Source organism: Schistocerca piceifrons, chromosome 1 (assembly GCF_021461385.2).
Source record: "Schistocerca piceifrons isolate TAMUIC-IGC-003096 chromosome 1, iqSchPice1.1, whole genome shotgun sequence".
Lineage (NCBI taxonomy): Eukaryota > Metazoa > Arthropoda > Insecta > Orthoptera > Acrididae > Schistocerca > Schistocerca piceifrons.
In genome coordinates this window covers 430,420,212-430,439,271 of record NC_060138.1, presented here as the reverse complement: position 1 = coordinate 430,439,271, position 19,060 = coordinate 430,420,212, and the positions used below count along the sequence as shown (strand labels likewise).

At 39.5% G+C, this 19,060-nt stretch overlaps 1 protein-coding gene across 3 annotated transcripts in view; it reads left to right on the top strand.

The window, feature by feature from the left end:
* The window catches only part of LOC124795221, a 59,230-nt gene that overhangs the window by 15,295 nt on the left and 24,875 nt on the right, over window positions 1-19,060 (top strand). The window contains exon 3 of one of the 3 annotated variants that reach the window (XR_007016664.1): window positions 9,635-9,750. The exons of the other annotated variants lie outside the window; for them this stretch is intronic. The gene's annotated coding sequence lies outside the window, so the exon portion shown is untranslated. The remainder of the gene's footprint in view (window positions 1-9,634; window positions 9,751-19,060) is intronic. 3 annotated transcript variants of the gene reach the window in all.

Here is a 19,060-nt window from a genome sequence, read left to right as displayed (position 1 = left end):
TACCACTAGGCACTAAATGGTTGGACATTGATGAGTCTTCACAGAACATGGGGATTGGAGGCTTGTTTGCTCTGTAAAGTAGCCAAAAGAGCACAATACTGGTGCAAGCACAAGGGTCTTGGAGCACACTATCCATTGTACATTGTTGAACATGAAGCTTCGCACCAGACCAAACCTACATGTTCACTTGTTGAGTCTACGACATTGTCAATTATGATTGCAGTGGGCATGGGACCATTGGGAATTGATCATAGATCAATGGCAACGTGTTGGCTTTTTTGAGTGAATCACATTTTTGCTACACTAGATCAGTGGTCATCTCCACAAATGCTGTAATTGAGGTACAAGGTGACTCAAAACATGCCCTGCGCCACGGTTGGAGGCTGATGGGAGCAGTAGTATGCTATGGGAAATGTTCTCCAGTGCTTGCATGGGACTTATGGTAGTAATCGAAGACGTGGTGACAGCTGTGAACCACCTGCATCCCTTCAGGCTTGATGTCTTCCCCACTGGTGATGTTTTCTTTCAGGAGTTTAATTTTCCATGTCTTGGAGCCATAACTGTGCTACGGTAGTTTGAGGAGCATTATAGAGATCTCATGTTGATGTCTCGGTGACCAAATTCACCTGATATAAATCCTGTGGAACCCATATTGGTCGCTATCAGGTGTCATCAGCGCATAAGCAAATCAGTAGCCCATTATTTACACAAATTACATAACCTTTGCTTAGACATCTAATGCCACACAACTCCACAAACCTACCAGTAAACTGTTAGACCCCTGATGTATTTCATTTCAAATATGGACACATATGCTATTAAGCAACTGCTCACAGTGTTTTGGTTCATCAGTGTATAAACAAAAAGCAAATAATGTGTATAGTCTACAGAATTAATCTATTTAGTTGAGTGGTTTTCGGCTTACAGAGCTATCATCAAATAGTAACTGACTAGGAGTAAAATAAAATTAGTACTTGCCAAGAGCACTGAACATTAGCATGAAGAGGTATTATGTATGGAAAGTGATACAGAAACAGACTAAAATATAGAATTGACAGTTGTAACAACAGAATATATGGAACACATAGACATTTGAAATGAAATAAATAAATACAGAAAATAAAAGGGGAAATAGAATGCAACACAGCATGGAAAGCATTGGAAAACCATTAGGATTAAGGGAAATTAAGAAGAGGGGGATTATTGACTTGTGCTAGGTCATTTAATAATAAATCTGGACTGTGGGTCGGATGTTTGTGCTTCCGAAAGGTCAAGTTTTTGGCTTTTCATTGCTAAGTGAAGGCCAAGGGACTGTGACTGGTAGCTGTGGGCCTTACTCACTATAAGCACAGCAAATGTGAATTCATAATTCTAGAACCTCCAGCTGCCTTTGTTTCCAGTCATTACGTTTTTGGATGGATGCATGCATAAGTGTGTGTATGCCTTCATGTCAGTGAATTTGCTCTGGTGCAGACAGGAGAAATTATGTATGGTATGTAATGAAATTGGAGGCATGGTTTGCAGTGCTGGGACAATGAAGCTTCTTGCATAAAATCCTTTTTGGCTGTTAAGCTGCATAATTATGTAACATTAAAGTAACTAGTTATTTTAGTGTTTCATAATGATGCAGTATAACACCCAAAATGATTTTATTCAAATTGGTGCTGGCCTTGGAAGGCTTTGAACTTTGAATCTTGTTTATGTGGTTGTTGCCTTTCCACATGCTCACTGGCCTTTGTTGTTATAAGGCTTGTTACATCTTTGATCTGTAAAGATTTAGCAACCTTCTACGACAGGTTAGTAAGTAAAAAAGTATGTGGTAATTGGAGTCACATTCATGAAATATATCCAGATGTATCGACTATTTCTTAAAACGCTTGTAACATTGTTGCAAAAGGTTATTGTTACGTTATGGAGACATTTTATTTTTCTTTTACATTTTCAAGTTATGTTGGAAGTGCAAACTGCTTTAATTTTTATTAAGTGCACAGAATTTATAACTGAAAATACATATTCAATAATTGCGTACTCCTTTTTGTTGCACCATATATTAAGATTTCCTTCAATATGTTTGCATAATTATGAACTGCCATTAGCCTGATCTTATTTCGCAATCCTCTTGGAAGTATTTCCTAGGTGACTTAAGAATAATGCTAATTCTTACTTCCTTACTAATAACAACAATATAAGGAAGAGAGAGATTGCCACTTACCATAAAGATGACACATTAAGTTGCAGACAGGTGTAACTAAAAGAAACTTACACATCAGATTTTGGCTACGACCATTTTCAGTAAAAGAAACGCGCACACACACACACACACACACACACACACACACACACACACACACACACACACACACATTTATTCACAGAAGCAGGCACACCTCACAAGAAAAGGAAGGGGTGACAGGACAGGGGGTGGAGACTGTTGGAGGGAGGGTGTGGGTACTGTATGTTACCTTAAGTTGAGGCTGGAATAAGTTTGGGAGTGGAGAATAGCTTCTGAGGATAACTCCTATCTGCACTGTGCAGTAAAGCTGGTGGTGGAGAGGAGGATCCAGATGGCTTTGGTAGTGAAGCAGCCATTGAAACAGACTGTTATGTTCAGCCGCATGTTGTACCGCAGGGTGGTCTACTTAGCTCTTGGCCCCATTTGCTTGTGGCCATTCATCCTGATGAATGAATGAATGCAGCAGAGCTGGTATACGACATAGCTGCTTTTCCAGGCAGTCCGGCCTCTCTGATGGGGTAGGATAAGCCTTTGACAGGACTGGAATAGGAAGTGCTGGGTGAGTGAATGGTCAAGTCTTGCACCTAGGTCTTCCACAAGGATATGATCCTTGTGACAAGGAGCTAAGATTGGGAATAATGTAGGGATGGACTAGGATGTTGTGAGGGTTGGGTGAGAGATGGAACACCACTATATATGGGGTGGGTAGCATCTTGGGTAGGATGTCCCTCATTTCAGGGCATGATGATAGGTAATGAAAGCCCTGGCGAATGGTATGATTCAGTTGTTCCGGTCTGGGATGATACTGGGTGACGAAGGGGGCACTACTTTGTGTTGTACTTTTTGGCTGGTTCTTGGGTGGAGGTGGGGAATGGCATGTGAGATATGTTTGCGGTTACAAAACAGTTGGTCCAGTAATTATCGGTACTGATAAACCTACATGTACATTGGTATTTTACAATCAATCCATCGTGCTGTATTTGACAGAGAATACTTCTTGTACTGCTATCATTTCTCCCTTGTTTTGTTCCATTTGCAAATCATATACACGCTGAACAACTGCTAGTAAACCTCCAAAGAAGTTCAAATTTGTCCAATTTTATGGTTGAACTCTTTTTGTAACATGCATTCTCAGAATTTTAAGAGTAAAACTTTCCATGACATGCACCCAGCACCTGTCTTGTAGTGTCTGCCACTGGAGTTGGTTGAGTATTTCTGAGATGTTTGTGGGTTTACGAAACAAGTCCACATTTTGCCCTTCAATCAGTTTTCTGTATCTTCTCTGTTACTTATACTTGATAAGAATCAGAGGTTGACAAACAAAAATTATAAGTCAAACTAGTGTTTTGTGAGCAACGTCGTTCTCGAATTAACACATTTCTTGGCATCTCTCTTTCCTGCAACTAGTTTTCTGTGGCTGTTTCTCTTTAAATTGTTTTGGATGAATATTCCATTTGATGGTTTTCATTGTTTCCAGTGATTGATTATCATTATATATCAAACATTAGTGGTTTTTATGCTCATTTATATGCAGTATGTTGCATTTATTTGTGCTTGAGGTCAACTGTTAGCTATCACACGAAGTGTTGATGTTCTTCAGCTATTCTTTCATTTTGCTATAATTTTGTCATGTTATGACCTCCGTATATGCAACAGCATCTTCCATGAACAGCTTCATGGAGTTTCCAGCATTATACATGAGATCATTTATATGCACTGATGACCCATTATATCCATTGCCCATTATGAGATTAAATGCTGTTGTTGATTTTTTTTTTTTTTTATGTCGATGCCTCATCACAGAATGTGGAGGTCAGAGGTTACCCTGCTCAGTAAAGCAGAATGGGTGGTAATCTGTGGCAGATCTGACAAAGACTAAAATTATGGTGCAGGTACAAGTGTTTCAAAGCACATCTTTCATTACATATTGATAAACTTTGGGCTCTGTGGCAGATGACCCCCGTGTGTATCTATGTTGACCCAATGACATTGTCAATTACAATTTCAGTGAGGATGAAATCATTGAAACTGGACCGTGGATCTATGGAATTGTGTTGCCTGGTCGGATGAATCTTGTATGTATTTTGCCTGAATACATTGACATCCAAGAAAATGGCTGCACGAAATATGCTCTGTGCTGTGGATGCAACCTGGTGGGCTGCAAAATAAATGACATTTGGCAATTGCAGACTGATAAAAGCAAGAAAAGTATATCTGAAAAAGATGAGTTTCCTAACATCAAATGTAAATTTAAGTGTTGCAGAGTCTTTCCGAAGGTATTTTTGTAGAGTGTAGCCTTGTACAGAAATGAATGAGAAACAGTTCGGACAGGAAGAGAATAGTAGTTTTCAAATGTGACATAACTGAAGAATGCTTAAGATTAGATAGATAACTAATGAGGTGCTCACATTGGAGAAATTTATTGCACAGCTTGACTAAAAGAAGGCATCAATTAGTTGGACATATTCTAAGGCATCAAGGAATAGTTAATTTGGTGATGGAAGGAAATGAAGAGAGGAAAACATTGTAGGGGGAGACCAAGAATTGACTGTAGTAAGCAGATGCAAATAGATGTAGGCTGCAGCGTCTATGCAGGGAAGGAGAGACTTTCTGAGGATAGAGTAGAATGGAGAGCTTCATCAAATCAGTCTTTGGACTGAAAACCGTATTAATAACAGCAACAACCATCCTACAACACCCTCTTGTGGTATTCCTCAAATTTCTTTCCATCTGACAATTTCTCCCTGTTTAGAATAACATGTTGAGTCAGTCTCCCAGGAAGTCTCCAAGACAATTGCAATTGTGGTCCAGTTATTTTAGAAGCTTGTATTTTGTTCAGTAGGTGACATTCAGAACTGTACCAGATGCTTCCGGAAGTAAGGAACATGGCATCAACATAACCCATTGCCATCTGCTGCCTTCAGGATCTCACAAATATACTGAACAAAGGCAATTTTTGGTCCTAAGAAGTTCAGAATATGCAAGCAGTTATATAACAAATTGGCAACAGTGATACAGGCATATAGTTATACACTTCCATCTGTTGACCCTCCAGTACCTTTGTCGAGTCACTTCAAATGCTTCATTGTTCTAATGACCAACAATAAACTGCTGCTAGTTCCTTCAGACAATGTGAACACATTGGGTTGGTGCATAAGCTTGTAGCGTTTTTGCACAAGTGTAAACGAAACAAAAGTACACATAACAGAGATGTTAGTCATCAATAATATATTCTCCTTCACTTTTTACAACAGTCTGCCAATGCTGGGGTAACATTTTGATTCTGTGATTGTAGAAATCTCTTGATTTTAAGGAAAGAACTTGCTGAGCCATGTTCTGAGTGCATTTTTATCTAGAAAGGAAGTTCCTTGAAGATTATTCGATAGAGTGGAAAAAGTGAAAATCTGAGGGCACAAAATCAGGTGAATAAGGTGGGTGTGGATTGACTTTCCAACCCAACCCTTTTATAGTGTTTTTTGTCAGTCTAGCAGACTGCAGACATGTGTTATCACTTCACACGGTCTTCCTGATTGTTTTTCTTGGATTGTGTCTTCAAGGCACCTCAATTGTTGACAGTAAATTAAGGCAGTGATGGTTACACCTCAAGGAAGCAGTTCATAGTACACTACACCATTGCTGTTCCACAAGTGCATAATATTATCTTTCAATGGATGTGCCCAGGTCTTTGTATGCGGAGTTGCTGCTTTGTTTGGACTCAACCACTCCTTTGTTTTCCTTACCTTAGCCTGAAGACACCATTTCTGTTCACCAGTAATGATACAAGATAGGAATGGTCAGTGTTGTCTACGTACGGTCATCTGCTGATCTTTGTGATTTTGGCTTAGGGCATGCTGTATCCATACACCCAATTTTTGATCTTCCCCATTGCATGCAAATGTCACACGATTGTGGAATGATCGTTATTCATCACTTATGCCAGTCGTCAAGTACAATGATGTGGATCATTGCAGATTGTTGCACTTAAATGATTGTCATCCCCAATCACAAATCCTGTCCAAGTCATCTTGTATCCTCCTACAGTCACTCAATGACGACACCTTCCGGTACACCACAGCATCATCAGCAAACAGCCACACATTGCTATCCACCCTATCCAAAAGATCATTTATGTAGATAGAAAACAACAGCAGAATTACCACACTTCCCTGGGGCACTCCAGATGATACCCTCACCTCCGATGAACACTCACCATCGAGGACAATGTACTGGGTTCTATTACCTAAGAAGTCAGGAATGGTCGGTGTTGTCTACGTATGGTCATCTGCTTATCTTTGTGATTTTGGCTTAGGGCATGCTGTACCCATACACCAGGATCCATACATCAGGATCCCAAAGGTTTTCCTGAACATGGAGAGACCCTAATGTTAAAACGATCCTCCTCAAAACAAGAAAACCATTTTCTTACTGTGCTCTGTCTAGTGCCATTATCTCCATATAAGGTGCAAATGTCTCTCACTGCCTCCAATGCTCTCAACCCTCTGTTGAACTCAGACACAAGAATAGCTCAGAAATGTTCTGGTTTCTCCAATTGCCACTCGGTTTTGTAGCGTTCAAATCCCACTCACTGTCCCCGAATGACAAAATGACAATGTGTAAATTCAAATAGCAACAATAAACTACAAATAAAAAATGACTATCTATAAATAAACCCATAGTAACCAGAATATCAAAATACAAAACACAGCATTCACGTGACAATTAATATAAAAAAGAGCTATAATTTCTCATTATCTGAGTCATCTGCTTCAGTTTCTTATGCTTTTTTTTTTTTTTTTTTTGCTATGTTCAGCTCGAGTTTGACACAAAGCCTTCACCGTATTTAAATACACTATACGATCGAAAGTATCCGGGCACCCCCAAAAACATGTTTTTCATGTTAGGTGCATTGTGCTGCCCCCTACTGCCAGGTACTCCAAATCAGCAACCCCAGTAGTCATTAGACATCATGACAGAGTGGAATGGGGCACTCCGCAGAACTCACGGACTTCGAACATGATCAGGTGATTGAGTGTCACTTGTGTCATACGCCTGTATGCGAGATTTCCACACACCTAAACATCCCTAGGTCCACTGTTCCTGATGTGATAGTGAAGTGGAAATGTGAAGGGCACGTACAGCACAAAAGTGTACAGGCTGATCTCCTCTGTTGACTAAAACAGACCACCGACAGTTGAAGAGGGTTGTAGTGTGTAATAGGCAGACATCTATCAAGACCATCACACAGGAATTCCAAACTGCACCAGGATCCACTGCAAGTACTGTGACATTTAGGTGAGAGGTGAGGAAACTTGGATTTCATAGTCGAGTGGCTGATCGTTAGCCACACATCACGCCGGTAAATGCCAAATGAGGCCTTGCTTGGTGTAAGGAGGGTAAACATTGGGTGATTGAACAGTGGAAAAACATTGTATGGAGTGATGCATCCCGGTACACAGTGTGGCAATCCAATGGCAGGGTGTGGCTATGGCAAATGCCCAGTGAACGACATCTGCCAGTGTGTGTAGTGCCAACAGTAAAATTCGGAGGCGGTGGTGTTATGTTTTCCATGGAGGGCGCGTGCACCCCTTGTTGTTTTGGTTGGCACTATCATAGCACAGACCTACATTGATGTTTTAAGCATCTTCTTGCTTCCCACTGTTGAAGAGCAATTCGGGGATGGCGACTGCGTCTTTCAACACAGTTGAGCACCTATTCATAATGCACATCCTGTGGCAGAGTGGTTACATGATAATAATATCCCTGTAATGGACTGGCCTGCACAGAGTCCTGACCTGAATCCTATCGAACACCTTTAGGATGTTTTGGAATGCCGACTTCGTGCCAGGCCTCACCGACCGCCATTGTTACCTCTCCTCAGTGCAGCACGTCGTGAAGAATGGGCTGTCATTCCCCAAGAAACCTTCCAGCACCTGACTGAACGTATGACTGTGAGAGTGGAAGCTGTCATCAGGGCTAAGGGTGGGCCAACACTGTATTGAATTCCAGTGTTACCAATGGAGGGCACCACGAATTTGTAAGGCAGTTTCAGCCAGGTGTCCAGATACATTGATCATATAGTGCGTATGACAAAGCTCTCTTAGCTTTGTAGAAATTTCCTAACAAGAATATTGAACCTCAACAGATCGTTTGCATCCCTCATAATCTTGCATGGCACATACATATCTCAGTCAAATTGTACAACACTGTTGAATTTGATCAAATAATACTTTCCATATTCAGCCTAGGTAATTTGTTGTCTGTGTCTTGTCATATTTGCTTAAGCAGAAATATTTTCTCTTATTTCTTGACATTTATTTCAACACCTGCAGTAACTGATGCTGTAACATGAGTCCTGTGCCCACCAATATCCTCCTTTATATTAACTGAATCAAAAAGTTAGGGATTGTTAGTCAGCTTCACAGGCTGGTTGTCTAACTGTCCAAGATAATTTTCAAAAAAATATTTAAAGCAGCCTCACATGATTCCCTGACTCTGGCATCTGTTTTAAGCATGAGAGCCTCCTAGCTGTTAAGTTGGAATCCCCCCCCCCCCCCCCCCCCCCAATTACTGTAGCATGATCAGGAAATGTATCTACTGTAATCTTACACATTTTCTATGAAGCATGCTGCCACTGCACATTGAAGCAGATTATCTTTACATAGATTATTTCACATTCAGAATATGTAAAACCTTGTTAGATCATAATGCAGGTTTTCTCAGTTTATCAGCTGAGTTGTGGCATTGTATCGTCATTGTTACTGTGGCAATACAGACAACAGCATGACACAATGACTTGGCTGATAATCTGAGAAGACTTTATCGACCTCATTAGGTGGTATTGAGTTCTTTGTGATGATAAATATGCCACCATCATTAACATCCAATCTATTATTGTTGGAAATATACCAATTAGAATTTATATTTAACTGCTATTCAGTGCTGATTTCAGCTGGCTTTCTGTTCTAAGTGTTATATTGGCATTTAATATCAGTAACGAGTGAGATTAATTATGATACTTTACCCTGGATGCTTATGCAGTTAACTAACAACACATTAATTCTTTCCTGTTCTGCCAAAAAAGTGTGAGTGGTTTCTCTGTACATAATGTGCCCAAAATACTCCCCTTTGTGAATATCAAGTGAAATTGATAGACCTAAGATTTGTTGGATCTGCACCTTAAACTTCTTTGAGTGGTTGTAAATGACTTCTCACTCAAAGAAAACATGAAATAAGCTCACCTAATTGTTATAAGTTTACCCAACATTATCATGTGTCACATCTTTTTTCAGCATCTGTGCTTTCTGTAAACTTCTTTTCCTTCCTACTACGCCTTTAAATTGTTTGTGGCATCTTTTGTTTACCCTATATTTGAGACCCCACTTATGAGTGTTTGTGTTTCAGATTGAAAGAGTTTCTGATGAAAGACGTGTATTCAAAAGGTTGCCCAGCATTTCAATTTTTGAAAAATAGTAAGAGGGGCAGATATGTTCCACTGGACATCAAATGGTCCATTATATGTAAGAGTTTTCTGGAAATTTGTATTAGCTGATTGACAGTAAATATTTAAATGAAATCATTTCCACTTTTGGCTGTTTAAACTTTTTCGTATGATTGGAATTTTGACATGTTGTCATTTTAAGCATTGTGGGAAACTGAACCCACTCAGTAGTATATAGCTGTGCTACATTTGCATGAAGTGTTGTAAATTTATCAGCTGTTCCATATACAACATAGAGCTGATGAAATGATGATGTAAACACTGAAGTTTAATTTTATTCCCTTTCTGCCAAAAAGTGTGAATGGTTTCCTCTGTACGTAATGTGTCCGAGATGCTCCTCTTTCACCGGATCTATAACATATATGGTATATGGAACAGCTGATAAACTTACAACACCTCATGGAAATTTTCTTGCATAGCATGGCACAGCTTTTTATTTTTGAATGGGTTACAACATTAAACAATAGTTGAAAATGATGACATGTCAAAATTGCAATTGCAGAAAATAATGTTTTACAGCCTAAAGCAGAAATTATTTCGTTTCAAAATTTCACAAAGTTTATGAACCCAATTATCATCAAACTTCTGACAGTAAATAATTTTTAATCATTGCTGGTAATCTGTAAATATAAACAATACTTCATTGACAAAATTTGTTTACTGTTTTGACAATATTGTAAAGTGCCCATTTATTGCCTCAATTGCTTTCCAGTTGAGTACCATCCCCCATCATTATATCCTCAAAGTAAGTGAAACCTTGCCTTCATGCATTTCAGCCAACTTCTTTTGCCATTGAGGCAAGTTTTTACTTTGTAGCTTCTGCCTTTGAAATGCTAATACTTCTTTACTAGCAGTCTTCAGCCTCATTGTAAGCCTAAAAGCTCGTCTGATGTTTGTTTATTGCTTTCGTCCTTAACTTGTGTTCATTTCCAGAAAGAGAGGAAAATTACTCAGGAATATTATTATCTCTCTGGTGATTCATTTGTATTGGAAATCTTAACTGCTTATAGAATGAAATTTTCATTCTACAGCGGAGTGTGCGCTTATATGAAACTTCCTGGCAGATTAAAACTGTGTGCCGGACTGAGTTTGAGTCTCGGTCTGGCACACAGTTTTAATCTGCCAGGAAGTTTCATATCAGCGCACACTCTGCTGTAGAGTGAAAATTTCATTCTAGAAACATCCCCTAGGCCGTGGCTAAGCCGTGTGTCTGCAATATCCTTTCTTCCAGGAGTGCTAGTTCTGCAAGGTTCGCAGGAGAGCTTCTTTGAAGTTTGGAAGGTAGGAGACGAGGTACTGGCGGAATTAAAGCTGTGAGGACGGGGTGTGAGTCATGCTTGCGTAGCTCAGTTGGTAGAGCACTTGCCCGCGGGAAAGGCAAAGGTCCCGAGTTCAAGTCTCGGTCCGGCACACAGTTTTAATCTGCCAAGAAGTTTCTTAACTGCTTACTTATGTGGTGGTGGTCTGACAGAAGTAGAAGTATACCATAATAGTTTGTACAGAAATATTTTAACAGTTTACACATAGACATAGTGAAGAACAAAATTTTGTTTGATACTGTAAGACACTATTTTCAAATTATTATATTAAAAAATTAAAAAAGAACTATGAGTAAATCAGTCACAAAAAATAATCAAATGAAACACCAATATATGTTCATCTCTGTTATTTCATGAAAAAATTATGAAAACTCATTGTAAGGAGCACTGTTTAAGTATGTCAGTTCAAACCAGTCCTCTGGCACAAGCAGTTGAGGTCCAGTTGTAACTCACAATGATGAGATGCTTTGTGTGATTTGTGGTCCAACTTTGATAGTTTAATTTTTCTGTATCCAAGATCCCAAAATCCAGAATGAATGCTAGCAGAATGTGGGACATTGTTTAGAAGTGGCAGTGTTCAGGGTGACGGATCTACTGTAAGGTGCAGCATTTGTAAAATTTCAATCATAATTGATGAAAAGCACCAACATCTTCAGATGACGTGTGGAAAGCACACCAACAATAAGAAACAGTAATGTGGCAACATTATGGTGAGTCAGTGATTTATTTGTGAGACTCTAGCATGTACAAGTTGAGACAGAAGAAACTAACGTTTTTGTGACAGTGGCAGCATTTCTACCAGACTCATCTCCTGATGTAACCGAAAACTTCAGAGAAAACCTCAAATCACTTGTACATAAGTTCCCCAATCATACTGTAATCATTGATGGAGACTTTAATCATCCAACAATCAGTTGGGAAAAATACAATTTTGTTAGTGGTTGATGTGATAAGACATCCTGTGAAACATTACTAAATGCCTTATCTAAAAACTGCCTAGAACAGATAGTTAGGAATCCCACTCATGATCGAAATATATTGGATTTAATGGCAACAAATAGACCTGATGTCTTGAGGATGTCCACGTTGAAAATGGTATCAGCAACCACGATGTCTTTGTGGCAACACCAAATACCAGAGTACAAAAGGCAAGTAAAAAAAAAGTAGAAAGATATATGTGTTCAGTATAAGCAGAAAGATATATATGATCTGTAAATTAGATAAAAAAAATAGTGTCATATCTCAGTGAGGAACTTGAAACTTTCAACACAGGAAAGTAGCATGTAGAGGTACTATGGCTCACGTTTAAAAGAATAGTTGACCAGGCACTGGATAGATATGTACCCAGTAGAACACTTCCTAATGAGAGGGAACCTCCATGGTATACAGTCACTGTAAATAAACTTCTAAAGAAATGGAGACTATTACAAAATAGGTATAATAGAAAGCATAGAACTATAGGTAGATAGATGCTGAATGAAACGCATTTGGCTGCTGAGAGAGTGATGCGTGATGCCTTCAATGACTACCATAGCAGAATATAGTCAAGTTACATTTCACAAAATCCAAAGAAACTCTGGTTGTTTGTAAAGGCTGTTAGTGGCACCAAGGGTAGTGTCCAGTCCCTAGTGAACGAGGCAGGAACTTAAATTGAGGGTAGCAAAGCAAAAGCTGAAATCCTTAACCCCATTTTCAAATGTTCCTTTACAAAGGAAAACCCAGGAGAATTGGCCCAGTTTAATCTTCGTACCACTGAAAAGATGAATGAAGTAAGTGTTAGTGTCAGTGGTGTTGAGAAACAGATGCAGTCATTAAAATTGAACAAAACTCGAGGGCTTGATGGAATCCCTGTCACATTCTATACTGAATTTACAGCTGAGTTAGTTCCTCTTTTAACTATAATATATCGTAGGTTCAAAAAAAAAAAAAAAAAAAAAAAAAAAAAAAAAAAAAAAAAAAAAAACTGTTACCATTTCTTGGAAAAAAGCACAGTTAACACTTGTCTACAAGAAGGTTATTACAAGTGATCCACAAACTACTGACCGATTTCCTTGACATCAATTTGTTGTCGAATCTTAGAACGTACTCTGAGCTCAAACATAATGAGTTTCCTTAAACAGAATGATCTCCTCATGGCATCGATCATACGAAACCCAACCTTCATTTTTCTCACGACACATATTGAAAGCTTTGGATCAAGGCAGTCAGGTAGATGCAGTATTTCTTGATTTTCTAAAAGCATTTGACTCAGTACGACACCTAAGCTTAGTGTCAAAAGTAAGTGAAATTTGTGATTTGATTTAGGGCTTTTTGGTAGGGACGACACAGCATGTTATCTTGGATGAAGGGTCATTGTCAGATGTTGAAGTAACTTCAGCTGTACCCCAGGGAAGTGTGTTGGGACCCTTGCTATTCATGTTGTATATTAATGACCTAGCAGAAATACTCTCCTCCACAATTGAGACACAGCACCCAATGCCATTTGCACTTCCAGAAGCTGTCTTGGTACACCTCTTGCAGGATCGCATGAAGTGCCATCTGCAAATGTTCTTTTATCTCATTGGGGTTTTCAACACTGGAAATAAAAAAATAAATAAAAAAGTCCGCAGGAGACAGGTCTGGAGAGTACAGAGGGTGAGGCAGCACAGTGATTTCATTTTTTGTACAATAGTCACGCACCAAAGGGATGAATGTGCAGTTGCATTATCATGATGCTAGAGCCATGAATTGTCTTGCCACATTTCAGGCCATTTCCTTCCCACATTTTCATGACATGATCCAATTGGAATGTTACCTTCTTCTGCAATCTCAGAGAGTCAGTCTTCAATTGGAATGCACAGTTTAATTTCCGTTTCTGATGTGAGTGACATCAGTAGATGTCAAAAGGCATCGTGAATGAGGATCATCTTTAACTTCTGTCTGGCAATTTTTAAACCACATGAACCATGAACCATTCATAACACCGAGTACAGCTTAAGCATTCATCACCGTAGGCTTCCTGCATCATTTGTTGTGTCTCTGTAAAGATTTTCTTGATTTTCGTGTAAAATTTAATTCAGGCGCATTGCTCCTCTAACTCTGCCGTCTCGAAGTTCGCAAACTGTGTGACATAATGTTCTCCTCAATACAGCACTGAATAATAACTAACAGACGTACAACAATGAAACTTCTGGCAGTTACACATTAAACAAAGATGTGTGCAGGGATGCCAACTGCATTTGCTCCAACACACCATCGGTGAGAAATTATGAATGCTCTGGAATTTTTTGAAAAGTCTCTGTATACCCATCGTTCTCCTTCCGTGGAGTACCTCCTGGATTAGTCTGTGTTCTAGTAAGGATTTTATGAAGTCTAACACAACCAGCTGTACCTTCCACTTCCTCACGGAATACTTTCCAGGAAGATAGCTTCACTTGTTTGATTGCAAGGTTGCGTTTTACAAGGGCCTCCTGATATTTTAACCATTGTTCTTTCTTCTTTGCAAGGTTGAACAATCTTTTTACTTGCTTCCTTTGCACTTCCAAATTGTTGTTCCACCCAGATGTATTTCTGTTTATGCACTTCTTTGCGATTGGACAGTTTTCTAAATATGAGGTTGGAAAATTCCTTTTGTAACATAATGGCATGTTATGGAGTTCTTTAGATTTCTGGCATGAACCAACTTACCTCCTGTTCCTCCAAGGCCTGAAATGCCCACTTTATGTGAATATGGTTCCTGGATGGTGGCCACATACACCTACTGTCTTCCTAGAAGATTAACTCAAGATAGCAGTTGCCCCATTGCTGTGTTGTGGGTTTACCTGAAACACTTGCAGCCTCTGGCTTGCGCCATGGTCTTTTCTGATGTCTTTGATTATCCTGATGGCACACTTTGAAAACCCTAAGTCAATTTGAGGTTGTATTCTCTCACATTGCCATCAGGGATTTTTCACCAGTTTCCACCAAAATGTTTGACTGTCTGGTAAAACATTTTGGTTGATTACTCTCCAATCCACTGTTGAGATCTTCTGCCCCCTTATTTTCTTGAACAGAGTCTTTGGAGGTCATCCGTAAGAAGTATTGGTACCCAAATTGATATCTTTGAAGTCTTGAAGAGCCCATCTGCTGCCATGAGCAGCAGCTTTATCTCATTCCACAGAGATGCCTTGGACACCATCTCCTGAGCCACTCCCCTTTTCCCATCCCCTCACAGCCAAAGATAACAGCACCTTTGTCCATATAGACTTTCTTGAATTTGGATCAGATCCTGCACTTGTGTCTCTCCCCTCCCCCCCCCCCCTCCCCCTCCTCCCCCACTGCCCTTCTTCTCAAAGAGAGGCCTCTGAATGAGCTCCACCTGCTGTAAAGTTATTTTGACCGCAGTGGATATCCCTGTTGCGTAACCGAGAGTGCCTTACTACACTTGTTTCCCTATTTACTGCCTTGGCTTTTTGTGGGACCGTTTGTCCTGAGAAGTGGGAGTATTAGACTCTTCTCTTGCTCCCTCTTTTCTTGTCCTAGAGGTAGAAGGGGCCTGATTATCCTTCTTACCCCATTCACCCTGAGTCAGTCCTTTCTCTCTCTCTCTCTCTCTCTCTCTCTCTCTCTTTCTTTTTTTCTTTCTTTCTTTAAAAAGAAAAAAGGTTCAAGACCTTTTAGTTACCTCCATTTGTGTTTAGGAAGCCATTCTTTACCTTCCTTTTATTTTTGTTCTTTGAGATGTTTCCTTCACTGAAACACAGACAAGAATTTGATCGTGACCTGATCCAACTTCTCATTAACAGTTTCCATTTCTTGGATTGTTCTATTGCCAGATCCAATTACAGAAACAGCTCCTCTTGGTTCCAACCCCGATTCTTAGATGTTTGAGCTCACTTCCGTCTCTCAGTTTTTGTTTTCTTTTCTGTGTTCTCCATTTTGGTCCCATGAGAGTTGGGAACCTATTCAGTTGATACCATGGAACCCCACATGGTGCAAGGCTAATTATTCAGGGTGAGCACCATGTATCCCTGAAGCTAAATTAAAGACATACATTCCCACTTGCCGCATGCCCCTTGGCATGTATTGCACCACATCTTGGGTTGTGTATCTCGGGAATTGGGAAAGGAATATGGGATTGGTTATGGGAGAGATGGGCTGTTGTGAGACACTCTTCATGTGGTTCACTCGCTGAGGCCTGTCCAGTTTGGAAGACGCTGCCAGTAACTGCACTACAGCTTGCATAGCCCTCAGATTCATGGAAACACACAAGCCTCTTCTTCTACGCAGCACATATTTTGACAAGACGGTGTCTGATGGAGAGGTGACATATGGTTAAAAAGAATACAGCTGTTACAGAGAAGAGCAAGAAGACTTGCACGTGGGATGGGGGATAGAGATTCATGTATGAACTGTTTGTGCTGCACAAATACCTTACAATATATTCTCTATACATATTTAAATTAGTTACATTTTTATGAATCGATCAATGGAAGTTATCAAGTGCAGTGACGTACATGTTCTCAACACTAAAGTGCGCGTCATATATCTTGGCGGCCGAGTTTAGGTTCGTTCTGCGCATCTGACGTCACAAAACACAGTCAGCCAATGAACAGAGAACGACGTTGCCAGATCTCGACAGCAGTGCAGAGCACTGACAAGTGTCTTCAGTTTTAAAAACGTTCAGTCATAAATAAAGTAATAGAACAAAAGCAATGTCTTGATAGCAGACTTTCTTTTACAGAAAGTTTGGAAAAAACATTCTTTATACCAATTGCTTCATATTCTATTAATTAATTAAACCAAACGAGCAATAAGACTCCTAATTCAGGCGATAGCAAGGAAAGATGTTTGTTTCAATCTCACGAACTGCTTTTTCGCAATAAAGAACAGCGGTAATTGTTTATTTCCTATTGTACTTCTACGAAGCGTGAGTAATTCATAGTCATACCAACAGTGTTTATAAGTAGTTGCGTGAGGTGTTAGAGTCCTTATAGAGTTACTCTGTTCAGTGAGCTGAGATAGTGGAACGGTTAAGGTGTTGGGCTGTCAAGTGAAAGGTTATGAGTTCAAACCTTGTGCGGTGTTTAATATTTTCTTTATTTAAAAACAATATTGGAGTGCCTTACTTCACGAATTTTATTCGTTTGAATGAAATTTCTAGTGCTTTGCCTCTTCATTAACTTTTTCGCTGCTGCAGACACGTACTCCCCGCATTCCGCGCTGTGCGCGATTTTGTCATCACTGCACTTCTCGCCTGTGCAGACACATGGTGCTCCCACTGCTTTGACACACTTATCATTCGATTTCACAAAAACTATTTGGCCAAAAAATTTGATTTTTACACGTCTTCTTGCCTGATACCTTTCCCCCATAAATGACTTAATCTTGTTTTGATGTGCAGCATTAAATGTAGTAAACCATTGCACGAAATTTTGAAGAGTTTGCAGAGGTAAAAGTCCATAGCGTATACTTTCCGTATGGTCGATTTTAGTTGCCACAATGTTGAGAATGAAATGTGGACAAGATACCTAAATTTCATATAATATTTACTGTATAACAATATCTCATTTAATTTAAGAACCACATAGGTGTCGTATGTAATATTGAGAAATATTCCGTCTTTCGCGACTGTAATAAAAGTTTTATATACACACGGCGCGTTTGGCTTTATTTTCAAGCACTTCCATCGGTGAAAGGTATGCCACATACACAATGGTATTCATGTTCTATTTCCTGTTTTTGTTCCACAGTCGCAGTTTTACCAATGGTATTGAAATATATCCCTCTTCTGCAACTGTAATAAGCGACTTATTTAGACCAGACGCGTTTCTCTCTTTTGAAGCATCATAAGAGGACTGTATTTTGTGTCCTCCATTGCCAAGTAACCTTTCGTAGTTTTGTGCTGCGGTAGCACAATATTCTACGTTTGTGTTGGCTCATCAGTGTTTTAGCAAATAAATGCTGTTTGTGTGTGCCACACACAAAATTATATTTGACATAGCTCTGAGCACTTCACTGACAAACAGTATATTCATGTCCTAATGTTTTTGTAAGTCCACAGTTTTGTTTAATGTATTTTGTCTACTTCCTTTTGATTGATTGAAGTGCTTTAAAATAAAGCCAGACGTGCCCAGTGTAAGTAAAACTTTTGTTACAGTCGCGAAAGGTGGAATATTTCTCAATATTACATACGACATTTATGTGGTACTTAAATTAAATGAAATATATAGGTATCTTGTCCACATTTCATTCTCAACATTGTGGCAACTAAAATCGACCATACGGAAAGTATACTCTATGGACTTTTACCTCTGCAAACTCTTCAAAATTTCGTGCAAAGGTTTACTATATTTAATGCTGCATAATAACTGCGTTGAACATTGAAACAAAATTAAGTCATTTATGGGGGGAAGGTATCAGTCAAGAAGATAGGTAAAAATCTAATTTTTGAGCCAAATAGTTTTTGTGGAATCGAATGATAAAGAGTGTCAAAGCAGTCGGAACACAATGTGTCTGCACAGGCGAGCAGTGCAGTGACAAAATCGCCCACAGCGCGGAATGCAGGGAGCACGTCTTTGTAGCAGCGAAAGGGTTAATGCGGCCGTGGTGGCCTTACTTCACGAACTGCGCGCTCCCCCCTACACGTAAGCTTGCGAACTATGCAATAGTATGGCGCTGCTCCTATTGGCGCGTGCGTCGTGTGCAACTGGCAACGCAGCAATCTCCAGCGTCTGGGCGGGCATGCGCGAGCCGCCAAGATAAAAGAATTGAACTATAGGACAAAATCTAACTATTTCCAGAAAACAACATCAGAAAATGACAGCTAGAAGCCCATAGGCTACATCAGTGATTTGATTTGGCTTAACAAACACTCTAGGAACATATATGGGGAATAATTTTAAAACAAAATTAAAATCTTTTCTAATAAAAAAAGTGTTTATATTCCCTCAACAAATTTTGAAGTACTGATGGTTACATGAACCAGTGGAACATCAACTGTAATGTAATAAATATATAAAATAGGTATAAGATGCAACAATTTCTGTATTT